Here is a 13916-nt window from a genome sequence, read left to right on the forward strand (position 1 = left end):
GGCATATTTCAAAGATTACTTTCAAGAAAAAATAGCCACATCTTAGGCCAAGTCTAATGAACACCTAATATTACTGATTTAGAATTCAAATACAATCATTCCGTCATTTTTAATTTATTGGAATGATTATTGAAATCTGTTTCACTCAGTTTCCAAAAACCCGGAATAATTGTTTGCCCTAGAACTTCATGATTTTTCCGCACCCCATTATTAAAAAAAAAAGAGAAATTAAATGTGCGGAAGAAAATTTAATTTTTCTAAAAGGAGGTAAAAAAAGGCATTGAGTTGGACCTTTCTGAAAAAAAAACTTTTTGGTGGGTGGGCGCAATCATGAGCACAAGCCATTTTCCAGTGAACATAAAATGAAATTTTCATGATTTAATTTTCACCACAGTTAATTAATTCTAGGTTTCAAATTTTCATCGGTTTTTTTCAATCATGTCACGTAAAAATTCTTATTTACTGTTAAAAAACACTATTAGGCACTACATAGCTCGTGAAATTATTTTCTGTTATGTAAATATTGTTCTTTTTTAAGTTTGATTACTTTTCTTCTTCTTAAGGACTGGGGGTAGTTGTCCTATAACCGAAAGAAGATTACACTGGTGTTGTTGGTTGGTGGTTCCTAAGTAAAAGTGGAGTGGAAAAACCTGAATATTTTTTTTTCAAAACTCTTCGCTAGGAGTGCTTAAGTACAAATCAGCACTAAATCTGTTGGTCTACAAAGACCAAATAAATAAGCCTTTAGGTCAACAATGAAAAAAAAAATCGATGTGCATTCGTCAAAGTTTAACTAATAACATTGACGGATGCAAATTGAATCATTGTATTCATTTTTTATTTGATCCTTAAAGAGATAGCCTCAAACAGATTTATTCAATTGATTTATGAATGTAAGTCTAGTCACTTTGTCATTTGAATAAAAGAAGACCTTGAGTTAAATCCAGTATATCTGATTTGTATAATGTTGCCCTTTTTTATATTATTCAAGTTTCCGACCACAAGCGCCAAACGAAAGAACTCAAAAATCAGAAGAGTCGATTTTTTTTAATGCAATCTTGTTCTACGATTTTAAATCAAACAAATCATATACATTTTGAGCTTAAAGTCGTATCTGTACTTGTAACATTTTTCAAAATACAGTTGTTGAAAAATTAGTTTAAATAAATTTTTCACAAAAAACAGATGAATTAAAATGATAAAAATAGACAATTTGCCATAAGGTGTATCATAACTTTGGAGTCTAAATATCGAACCAAAAGAATAATAAAAAAAGAGGCTGATGTGCTACCCACAAACTTTCGATTTGATTTTTCTCACAATTGTACCAGATGTCAAAAACGTTATTATTCGTTGCACACAATTGTTTTGGAGATTCAATCATTTTTTGTTCGTAAAATATTGGATATATTTTTGTCCAGTTTTTTGTTTGTATTTATGGCACAAAAACATTCGCTTGAGGCATTGGGCAGGATATTGCAAGATATAAAAAACAACGACAGACTATTTGGCGACACTCTTTTCAGGTGGCTTCCCGTTATTCCGCGTTCAACGTATACTGATGAGATCAACACGTGCTTAAGATCATCGAAACTGTGGCGGAATGTTGAAAAAGTACAAATTAATTTAAATGTGGGTCTTCAAATGCTTCAAGATCCATACGCTGAAACGTTCTCAACACAACTGTTAGATATAGGCGACGGAAAAGTAACTACAGATGGATGAGAAACTGGATGCATAAAATAACCGGTAGATTTCTGCACGATGCTCTCATTGACTTGATATTTCCCGACATACACTGACAATATACAAATCATGGGTGGCTGGCAGAAAGATCAATTTTAGCAGAATAAAATGTTGATGTCAACGAATTAAATATCAAGATTTGTTACCAGACAGCTTGGTGTCATAAAAATCTATTGATATAGTTTGTGATGCCACCGAAGCTGCAAATTATCCAACTGAGGTTTTGAACCCATTGGAGTTAACAAGCATGTCACCGCATAATTAACAACTGAAGATTGGATCTACAGTATTTTTGTTTCATTATTTGAACCCACCACGGTTGTGCAACGACACGCGATTAGTATTTAAAAAATTAATGAAAAATGAGATCCAAGGCATTATTCTAAGTGGCAAATTCCGAAGTGAAAATATATTATTACTGCGAATCCCAATGCAATTCGAACACCTTGCAATGACTATCAACAAGTTTCAAAGAACGATATCTATCTGCGATTTATATTTGAGCACTTCATGTTTTTCACAAGGACAATTATAGATGGCGTGCTATCAAGTGGGCAAACCATCCAGTTTGTTTGTATTGGCGATAGATGGAATCACAAAAAATATTGTATACTCTGTCGTACAAAATGATTGATATTGTTACTTTTTTGTAGCATAGTCATGATTAGCGCTATGTTTACGTATAATTTTAAAGAATTGATTTTAATAAATTTAAAAAAAATGTTTGGTGATTTGTTATTTTAAAATGTTGTTACTGTTTACAGTGCACTATACTTTTCCCACTTTATACCACCTCTTGACACACTTACAATGAGTTATTTATTTCCATCAAAATACTATCTTAAAATTATTTATATGACAAAACAACGTTTGTCGGGTCAGCTAGTATAATATCAAATATAATTCAAGTCTCTTTTATCGCAAGTTCCAATGGAAAGTTAAAAATAGAAAATTTGCCATAAGGTACGCCATAACTCTGGGGTGAGAAGATCGAGCCAAAAGAATAATACAAAAGTTTGGGATGGGGGCTTATATCAACCTTTTTAGGTGAAAGGAGTATTATTTCAGAGGAGTGAGTTGACGTACAAAATCAAAGATTGAGAATCAACGGCAACACCTTAATAATTGCGATAATATTTTTGAACAATTGCATTCTGAAAACCGTTGCATCTACAGACAATACTTAAGGCTCAAATTGTAGTTAATTTATTTAAATACCTCAAAAAATGTATTTGATGACAAAACTGTTTTCTTTGTATTCAAATTTAGATTACCTACATTTTTCTCGGTCAATTTTATAGATATCGTAGGTAGGTACCTATATAACGAAATATAAGTGCGCTTTATATCTGGTACAAAAACTGCGGCATGTAACCGCATATATGAATCGACAGGGTGTTTGTATTATGCTTCCATCACAAAAGAGCAAAAAAGTTCACCGTTGCTTCCCTTTGTTCGTAGAACATCTAACCGATACTTATCCTTTTTTTGTTTTTCCACTACACTATTGCATAAAAAAGGGTAAAACCTCAAGGACTAATGTATGTATGGTCGGTCTGCGGTTAAAAATATTTGTATCTCGCGGTAAAATAAATTATATTTCTATCAAACGAAACAATACAAAGGTAAGGTAATCGAGGCATAACTGTATCAGAGGTTACACTTCATCTAAGAAAGAATAACATACACTCAACGTTAATAAAAAGAATACAGTTTTCGATGAGTAAAAATATACCTTCCTTCAATTACCTTTAGTCGTGCCGAGATCTTTTTTTATAGGAATAACAAGACGATTTAAACATTCCAGCGATATTGACACAAGGAAAGGTGAAACAGGTGGACAAAATGTTATAAGCAATTGTATACAAGTACTTACCTACGTACCTCGTAAATGTACGGGAATCAACGTCTGTAAAAGCGAGCACATGGGGGAGCATCGAACCTGAACCCTGTAATGGACACACAGTGAATCGCGCGCCAAGGAAACCTCATTTATACATTGTATAGATATAATATGTATGTATTATTCTGTCCTTATTCCCAAGCTATATTTTCAATTCACCAACTAAAACGATACATTTTTTTTCGAAGAAGGGTTTTTAAGAAATAATTGGCATTTTTCTGAATGAATAATCAGTCTCTTTTAATTTTGGTATTGCACAGCACATACTTAATTGATCGTTTAACTACATGATTATTGTATACATGCATACCTACATACACATATGCTATGTTTAAAAACATTTTCTTGATTTCCAATCATAACTTATTCATCTTCCCATGGCTAATATCGATGTATTTTGCCTACAAATGCATATATAAATGCTTAAAAGATGTTTAGTTGCCAACACTCCTAAAGGTGTAATTACTAAAAAAAAAAAACATAGTGAAAAAGACAATTGAGCAGAATAACTGTTCACAAAACGGTATCTAACTGTGTTACTGCTTTAGTTTCTAGTTGTTTAAGTATCGGTCCTCCTTGAAGTTATACGTGCGCACATAGTTGTAGCGCTCACTTTCAGGTAGCCAGAGTCAATTGAAAACTTGAAGGCAAACGATAGCTGTGTTTCCTTTAAACCCCATTCCAAAAACATGGATATTAAGACAAGATAAAGGGTCCAGTAATTTCTTTTAACGGAGTTTTTATTTTTTTTATTCCTATGGCTATTTAAATTTAAAAAAGGGCTTCCTATTTGGACAACGAACGGGGAGAATGAGTTCTACAAGATATAGACACATCAATGCAATTCGGAACCAGGAACTGAATGTTGAGGACCGAGGTACGTGATATGTAGGTATACGAAATAAAATATGCACGCAGCAGAAGATGTACCGTTGTCCATTAGACATTTGTTCATGTGATTTTGATTCATTTATCCCTTGACATTTCCAGTGGTTATGGCAATGAAAGAAAAATCTTAATTTATTCAAACTTTTTTTCTATTAAAAAAGGGTCACCCATAAGGTAGAGTGTTAGGCATTTGAATATAGGTTTTTAATTTTAGTTTTTATATTCTACCTACTTTTGTTTTTTTTTTTGTGTTGCCTGACCATGTGTTTTCAGAATAATATAACGGATGTAGTGATGCAAGGTGAGGCTTCTAATCGAAATAGGAAATTATAAAAGGGTTCAGTCGTCGAGGATGTGTATGATGATGGGTGTTAACTCGGTCATTTGATCACATACTCGCAATGGGAAGACCCTATTCGTAATGTGATTGTTGATCTCTTGTCCGAAAAGCGTCAGATGCGAAATTAGATTTACTTTCGTCCCATCATGGGATAGTTTTCTGGTGTATTCGTATACCGTTAGGGGATGTAGACAAAAATGTTAAGTTGTCGTAAAAATTATTCCATGGGCAGCTGCAATGCTGTGACAAGTCATGTCCAATCTTCAAGATAGAGTTTAATATTATTATTAACTTCACATAGAAAGTTATTATAATCGGCCTGATTTTTCGAATTAAAAATTTTAACATTACTTAAACTTTCAAAGGTTTTTTTTATAGAGATAACTGTATGCGTGTGCACGTACGTTCTAGATACCTTTTTCCGTCGACCTTAGAGTAATTACGGGACATATGCCGCACTCAACAAAATTCCTGCCTCTGGCCATCCCAACAAATTCATTTTTGCCTTAAGATAAGTTTTCAACTAAAAATGTAGGACAACAAATTGTTTATATCGGATAGCCGGATTTGTTCCATTTAATTGTTTTTTACCTCCCTAAAGGACTTTTTAAATCTTAAGAAGTTAAGAGTTGAAGGGTTTTTTTTTCAATTTTAGAGTGGTGTACGATAAAGGGGTGTTACAAGCACATATTATTGTATTTTCTATTTGTTTTATTTTTCTCTTAAGTTTTAAAATATGATGCGGCATCTCTGCCTCATTTTAATTTGTCTCTACAAAAATAAAGTAAAAGAAGCTTTTTAAAGTTAGGTTAGGAGCCAACTGAAAATCCCTGTATAATTATTTAGAATTTTGAATAAATTAAAATTAAAACAAATAGGACCCAATGCACACAATTTTGAAAATATTAGTTACGGTATACAAATACAATGCACCCTTTGCACAGAATGTGGAAGTAATCTAGATCGACTAAAAAATATTTAGCAGTAAAATTTATAATTTATATCTACATGCAGGAGAGAAAGAACACAAAGTCAACTTGTCTCTCAACTGTCAAGTTTGTGTAAATTGTACAGTTGTTCAACTTAAGAGTTCACAAATAGTAAAGAAAATGGCTTTTAATATATTTTTTTTTAAACTTTTGTATGATAGTTATAATTTTTTGTGATACTTGATCTTATTGTGGTATAATTCAAATCCATTAATAGGTTTTAAAAAATAATAATGTATACATTACGTTCATAAAAAGACTAGTATACATTTTCAGAAAGAGCGGCATCTCTTCCTCAAATATGTATCCTAGCTCACTAATCGGCAGAGATATTAAATTCAAATTAATGTTTACATTACAGGTGAAGAAAGGAATTTCAAAACAAATAAGTCTTGGTTTGTCTTTCTATAATAATTTGAAAAAGAGTAAAACATTTTGTTGAAACCAAACAAAACTATAACCAATAAGGTTTGCGATTTCAATAAAGAAAACTAATTTTATCCTATAAAAATATTGCTTTTAACATTTAGTATAGTTTAAAAAAAATTAACATTCAATTTTGTCAATGTCTAGATTAAAAAATAAATTTACGATGGTGTTTTATCCTCGAAAATCATTGTAGCGTGTTCCAGGCGGAACTTTTGCCGATAAAGGAAGTCTTGTCCATGGCTTAAAGAAAACGTGATATCAACATCTGATATCCGTATTTTCTCAGATAGCCAGGCCGCTATCAAATCTCTGGACTCTGTCTCTACAAACTCTTTAACAGTCCATAACTGTTGATCATCTCTAATGGAGATGTCACAACAGTTTAATATTCACCTTTGCTAGCTGCCGGGTCATGGCGACATTCCAGGTAACTGTAAGGCAGATGAACTTGCCAGGAACGGTACAGTACAGCCCATCCTACCACGTTTGACAAGTACAGGCATAGCAATCGCTACTTGTAAACTGCTGCTAATGTAAGACGCTGTGAGGAGGGCAGGCACCAGGTGGAACAACATCACCACGTGTCAAGTCACAAAAAACATCTGGCCAACACTGGATTTAAAACGTTCAAGGTGCTTGCTCTCTAAGCAGATCGCATATAAGCTCGATAATAGGTGTCATAACCCGACACTGTCTAATAGGAGAGCACGCCACGAGACTAGGCGTATTCTCAAATTACTTGTCCTAAAAAATATCACGTAAACAGAAACATATAGAAATTCCAATAATTTAATCTTATGCAAATTATTTTTTTACTTATATATGTACATATATTCTATTAACAATATTATAATTAAAATTTCGTAAGACTTTTGGAAATATCAACAGACGGGCACGAATGAGTAGATATCAGTGTGTGTCATAGCCAAGCCCCTTCCAATATTAAAAATTATTCCAGTAGTAAAAAAAAGCATGTCCTTTTATAATAATTTCAACTTTTTAGTTTCATAATTGTGCTTGTTTTGTATTTAAGAAAGACAGATCCATTAATATTTTTTTTAACTTTTCCCAGGTTCATTTCATCTAACCGTCGATTTCACTAATGGGTATTTCGATCCACATTCATCACGTTAAGAGTCGGGGCGAATACATGCAGAATAGTTCGAGTTGTTCCCATTTTAAATTTTAATGTATTTTATAATTTTCGTATCTCCCAAACAACTTTAAGATATCCAGAATCAGTCCAAATGACCAACAAATACTTTGTTTATACTTTTTTGTTTTAAATATGTAGTAAATAAATAAATAAAAATAAAACCAAACTAATATTTATATTATTTTCTTAACTTATAATTAATGAAAATATTCTTCAAAGCATTCGAACAAATTTTGCGTGGGTAGAAGTACCTAGGTACATATGTACATATATGTATTAATGAACAAAACCGAGGTAGGTAAAAAAACATTTGTAAATGTAAAAAATGCACTTACCCATACATATAGATAGCATTTACTGTTCACCGCCTGCTAGGTATTATAATTTTTATTTAACCCGTCTTCCAGCCAGCCCTAATATTCATACCATTTATCTGCTTGCATTTTCCACTTTATTTATTTACGCTCCCTTCCTGCGTCAGTCTATACATACATATATGCACAAAATGCAGATTAATAAAATTGCATTTAAACTCCCGAAAGAGCTAGCAAATAAGGCATTTCAGCATTTTATGTCATATGTTAATGGTTTATGCTCCAGAACGAGATGAAATCATTGAAAACACAACCACCACATTTAAATACAATGCATCCGCGTCAATAGTCGGAGAATTAAATAATGCTTGATACTGCGCCTCGATGTTGTGCGGAAACGAGAAAGATAGTACCTTTTTGAACTTTTCCATTTTGTATTGTGACCCTAAAATAAGTAACTTTTTTCCAAAATCCCCAATTAAACGCAGGACCCTACCTATAGTAAGTAATACCAGTTTTATTTAAATATTTTCGAAAACAAAATTCCAGATTTGATTTTTAAAAGTTACACCTTAGAACGTGAGCCGCAATGTATTGAATCGAAGCTCTGTTATTGACCATGTCAGGTCACATATAAGAAATTATTTTAAATCTCTGTAAAATAAAGTAGACAGATTTACTTTAAGGAATGCACCAATAAACCAAAACAAATGTTTGGTCTTTTGACTCAATAGATTTGAAAGTGAGATTACAAGGATTTGTGGCATCGCTGAGGAATTCTGTATTGTTATCTTATCCATATAAGATTACATTTTTGTTTGTATTTGAAAACTGTATCTTGTCCAAGAGAGATCCAATTTCAATGATTCTCATGCCAAAAGTCATGTTGCAGGAACACTTATTTTAACTTTTTATCAAAATTAATTTCTCAATAGGGGTGGTGCGCTAAATTGTTTAGCTATATAAACTTCATATGAGAGGAAATTTGCAATTTACGTTGTAGATAGATTTAAATACGCGCAGATTGACCACCCTCAATACAACTATGCAATTGCATACACTATATACCATAACTATGTTTATGTTTTTTTTGTGTGTATTTGAAAATGGATTCCGAAAAAAAGCACGAAATAAATAAATAATTCATGAAAACTATTTTTTGGACATTTAAAAATATAAACGAACATGCCATATAGGTACTCACTAATGTCCGTTTTTCATTGTCTGTTAAATGAGGAAAATTTCCCTTAAATGTATCAAGATCTATAGAAAAGAAATGTTCAAACATGAAAAACATTTATATTTAAGAAGGCTTAAAAACGCATTCCTTTTCACCCTCTCATATATATATTTTTGTTTTTTTTTTTTTTTTTTGTTGGAGGAATGTTATACACAATGTGTATTACAAATTATAAGTAAATATTGTCTACTAATACTTACATATCCATGTATGTATGCACATATGCGTACATATATAATTCCCGTCCTATATAAGGCTTTAAGAGCAAAAGTACGTTAGTTAAACAGTTTAAATAAACAAAAAAAAAGCATTGTAATTTTCTGTTTTCTCAGAATAAAAATTAAATTTGTTTTCTTCATAAAACTACAATGATCCGAAAATTGTCGAATTGATGGTTATCTTCTCCACCCATTAAGTTTTCCATGACTATTTTCTCATCTCTGTCTGTATGTCGTCGATAACTCTATAGAATCCGTCTTACAGGTTCTGAATCGATTGTGGAGCTCATATCCCATCTTTAACAAAGCTCAAATAAAGTCTAACTGCGTTAAATCACATGATCTCGTTGGCCAAATGTAATTAATCTTCAAGAAAATATCGCGGCTAAAAAACCTTTCTTGCAAAATTTCCATAGTTTCGTTCCTTGTGTGGCCAAGGGCGGATCCAGACTTTTAATCAGGGGGTTTAACACACTTCACATTAAGACAAGTGATAAAGCATCAGTTCCCATCGATCAAAGAAATCAAGCATTAGTGAGCGCGGTTAGTAGGCAGATGGAGGACCGTCTCGAAACCTAACGCGTGCTGTTTTCATGTGTTCTTTCTCTTCTGTCTTGTATTAATGTTGCTATCACCTTATATAGTCTAGTCAATCAAATTGCCGTGTTCTCTACTTTTTACATTTACAGTTTTATAAAGAAATATTAAAAATTTTGTCAGACAAGAATGTAAAGAAAGCAAGAAAGCAATCAGGTGAAAAAATCAAATAATAAACATTTTGATATGCATTGCATTTCCCCCAAGCAGGGGGTGTTCATAGCTACTGTCAATGTTGACCCACCGCCGCCGGTTTAGTTAAAATTTGTCCCGTTCACACCCCATTTATTTGGGACAGTTGTTTTATCTTTATTGAAGCATCAATTTTATAATATTTTTTCTTAAATTAAATTGCACAATTTACAGAGACATGGTATAAGACAACCTTACTACTATCAATGTTATAATTATTACATCAATCAACCAAAAATACAAAAATAAGTAATATTGAAGGAAAAGCTATATAAAACCCTTTATAAAATAGAATGAAAGAAAGGTGGGAGGGGAAAAAAAAGATTCAAATCAAGCTTTGAGTCTTACAGCAAGTAGGTAAAAATATATAGAATATAGATATAGACAAAAAAACAATAAATTTATAAAAAATAAATACATCACTAAATACATAAATAAGTAGATAAATAAATAAAAAGATAAATAAATTAAAAAAGAAAAAAAATAACTAAATAAATAACAATAACAATAACAATAACAAACCAAATCAATAACTACCCACAAAAATTAATATATATTTAAAAAAACAAATAGGTAAATAAATAAACAAATAGACATATAAATTCAATAAATAAGTAAATAAATGTATGAACAAAAATTAATATACATAAATAGTGAATAAATATAGTTAAAAGTCATTGTGAAGCTAGGTTTGTAATCAAGGTACTATCAGACATAGTACATGATGCAAGGTATAGCTCATTAAGTTTAGCAATTCTTCCTTACACCATATCCATGGCTAAAATGGAATGAAGTTTATTAGTTGAAAATTACCATGGAAGCTTCAGAATCTTTTTTTAATATCTTATTTTGAGCTATCTGCAGCCGTCGTATATTAGAGATGGTGAACCACTATACCTGATAGCTTGGAAAACAACTTTGTATATTAGAACCTTATTATCGGTGCTAAGCATTGGTTTGCACTTAATGAATGGATAAAGAATTTTAACTGCATGATTTATTTTCTGAATCCTTTTTTGTGCATTTAAGCCAAATGTTAATGCATTCCAAGTTATTTTGCATCAGATTTCCATTCTATATTTGTGTCATCCATAAGAAGATTATTACTTGGTAAAAAGCAATCCTTCAATATTATTAAAAAGATTTTTGTTGTTTTTGACCAATAAACCGTTTTTTTGGTGAATATCGTTAAATTACTATGAAGTCCGTGGATAAAATCTTTGCTTATACAACAAAGAACCCCTCAGATCTATCATTGGTTTAAAAGTGATGAATTCGTGCGGAGGCTGGATTTTCAATTTATATTGTGATCTTCATCTATTCCTCAGTTAAAAGTGTACGGCACTAAAATACAAATTTTATGTAGGTATCCATTAACGCAGTACGATTAGATTTGAGTTAAATAAAATTCCCAAGAAAATTTAAAAGTATACCTTATCAGGGGGAAAGTCATGGCCCCTACAATTCAGTATTTTTTGATCAGTGCAGATGCGACTTGTTTAGTGGAAGGACTGACCGAGTTCTTATTATAATTGAATTTGATAAAGATTTGACATATGTAAGCCTTAGTGCGAAATATGCTGAAAGGTATTTGTGGAATGCGAAACTCCAAAGATCAAAAAGCTACTATCGTTTCATCTTTTATTTGATGTTCGAAATAAATCCTCTTGTTGGAGAACACTTTATTTCATTATATCCTACGCGTAGCCAATTTACGCCGTAAAGTGTATACAATCCAATCAAATATCTTCTTGTCTTATCCTATAAGCTGTGGGGTCCAACTAAGGTTAAAATATTATCTACTTAATGGTTTGTAAAAATTAGTCTTACTAAACAAACCTGGCTTGCATTGCATTTGAGTAGAAAGTTCGGTAAAACATCTGGAGTAGAAATAAGTTTCTTTATAAGTAATTAGTAGAAAAATCATCATTTTGTTAAAAAATAAAAATTATTTCTAATAGCATTTAAGAAATCATATTTTTATAAGTAAATAAAGAATATTATATATTTAAACAAATTAAATACTTAGATGATATCCATTTTCGTTTAGATCACGGAAATTACGAAATATTTATTTACACTCCGTTTCGACTGAATACTGAATACACACATTTGTGAAAATAATTTTTACATTTCTTCCAAGAATTTTCCAAAAGATTATCAAAAAACAACCACAAGCTTTTCTTTTGCCCAGTTGCAAAGCTTTCTATAGGGTCTGCCAATTTAATTTTTTGTTTCAACTAGTGCTTATTTCGTGAATGGTAACACTAAGCTCATGTCTGATTTGACATATAATTAGTTTTATCCTTCCGCTGAACGAATATGGTTGTGTTTACGCTTGAATAATAACGCTGGAAACAACGCTTAGACAATATGCCGATTTTGCCATCTCTTCAGATGAAGCTTATTTTGATCTTGGCGGGTACGTAAACAAGCAAAATTGTCGCATTTGGGCCACAGAAAACCCGCACGCATGCATTGAAAAGCCGATATACCTAAAACGAGTAACTGTTTGGTGCGGATTTACCGTTACAGTCAATGGAGGTCGTTATGGGGCATGTTGAATGAATTTTTGTTCACAACAGGAGGAGAAGGATATTGGCAACATTTGGTTTCAACAGGACGGCACTACGTGCCCCACAGCCAAAGCTACACTCGATGTTTTTATAGCATTAAAAAAAAAATATTTGGCCGACCCTATACTAGTAAAATTTAATATTTTTTTTGAGCCAACTGAATAGGTGACATTTAAAAAAATGTATTTATCTAATATATAAAATTCTCCTGTCACAGTGTTAGTTGCCATAATCCTCTGAAACGACTTAACCAATTTTAATGAAATTTTACATATACATTCGGTAGGTCAACATCGTACACGATGCAATAATCTTACGATAGTATTCAATGACACTATGTAAAAGGAAGCATTGATTGCTATCAAGGATCTTTGCATTATTATTGCCAACTTACCACTCAGTCATTTCGGTATGCATTCACCAAATCGAAATGTATCTGATTTAATAGACACTGAATTGAAACGTGAACTTCAATACAAAACTGTTGAAATGGCAGCGATTGTTGCTCGCAATTGCCCTCTAATGAATGAAGAACAAAGAACCATTTATGACCACATCATGCTCTCAGCTTCGACAGGACAAGATGGATTCTTTTTTTCATTATATCCTAGGTAAAACTGGAAAAACATTCCTCTTATTCCGCTTCCACGTATGCTGATGAGATCAACGCGTGCTTAAAATCATCGCCATTGTGGCGTAAAGTTGAAAAGTACAACCGAAAGTAAATATGCTTATTCAATTCCTTCAAGATCCATCCGCTGAAACATTCTCAAAATAAATGTTAGATATACGCTCTCATTGACCAGATATTTCCCGAAGTACACAGACAATATACAAATCATGAGTGGACGGCAGAAAGAGAAATTTCAGCAGCAAAAAATGTGGATGTCAAGGAATTAAATTTCAAGATACAACATCTGTTACCAGAAGGCTTGGTGTCATACAAATCTATTGATACAGTTTGTGATACCACCGAAGATCTTATGGATTTACCATGCATGCCACCGCATTATTTACAACTGAAGATTGGATCACCTCTAACTTAGCTTCGTAATTTGAGCCCACCACATTTGTGCAACGGCACGCGTTTAGTAATTAAAAAATTTATAAAAAATATTATCGAAGTCATAATTGTGAATGGCAAATTCCGAGATGAAAATATATTACTACCGCGAATCCCTATTATACCCACAGATGTGCCACTTCAATTCAAACGCCTTTAATTTTCAATTAGATTGGCATTTGCAATAGCTATCAATGAGTCTCAAGGCCAAGCGATGTGTGTCTGCGGCTAAGATTTGAAGACATGTTTTCCAGACGTGCTCTCG

At 32.3% G+C, this 13916-nt stretch overlaps 1 long non-coding RNA gene across 1 annotated transcript in view; it reads left to right on the forward strand.

The window, feature by feature from the left end:
- Positions 1 to 7623, forward strand: part of LOC129953361 (uncharacterized) — a 64831-nt gene extending 57208 nt beyond the window's left edge. The window contains exon 5 of the long non-coding RNA XR_008782506.1: positions 7368 to 7623. This is a non-coding gene — a long non-coding RNA (uncharacterized LOC129953361). The remainder of the gene's footprint in view (positions 1 to 7367) is intronic.
- The last annotated feature ends 6293 nt before the right edge of the window (positions 7624 to 13916 follow it).

The sequence above is a fragment of the Eupeodes corollae genome, chromosome X (genome assembly GCF_945859685.1).
Source record: "Eupeodes corollae chromosome X, idEupCoro1.1, whole genome shotgun sequence".
Lineage (NCBI taxonomy): Eukaryota > Metazoa > Arthropoda > Insecta > Diptera > Syrphidae > Eupeodes > Eupeodes corollae.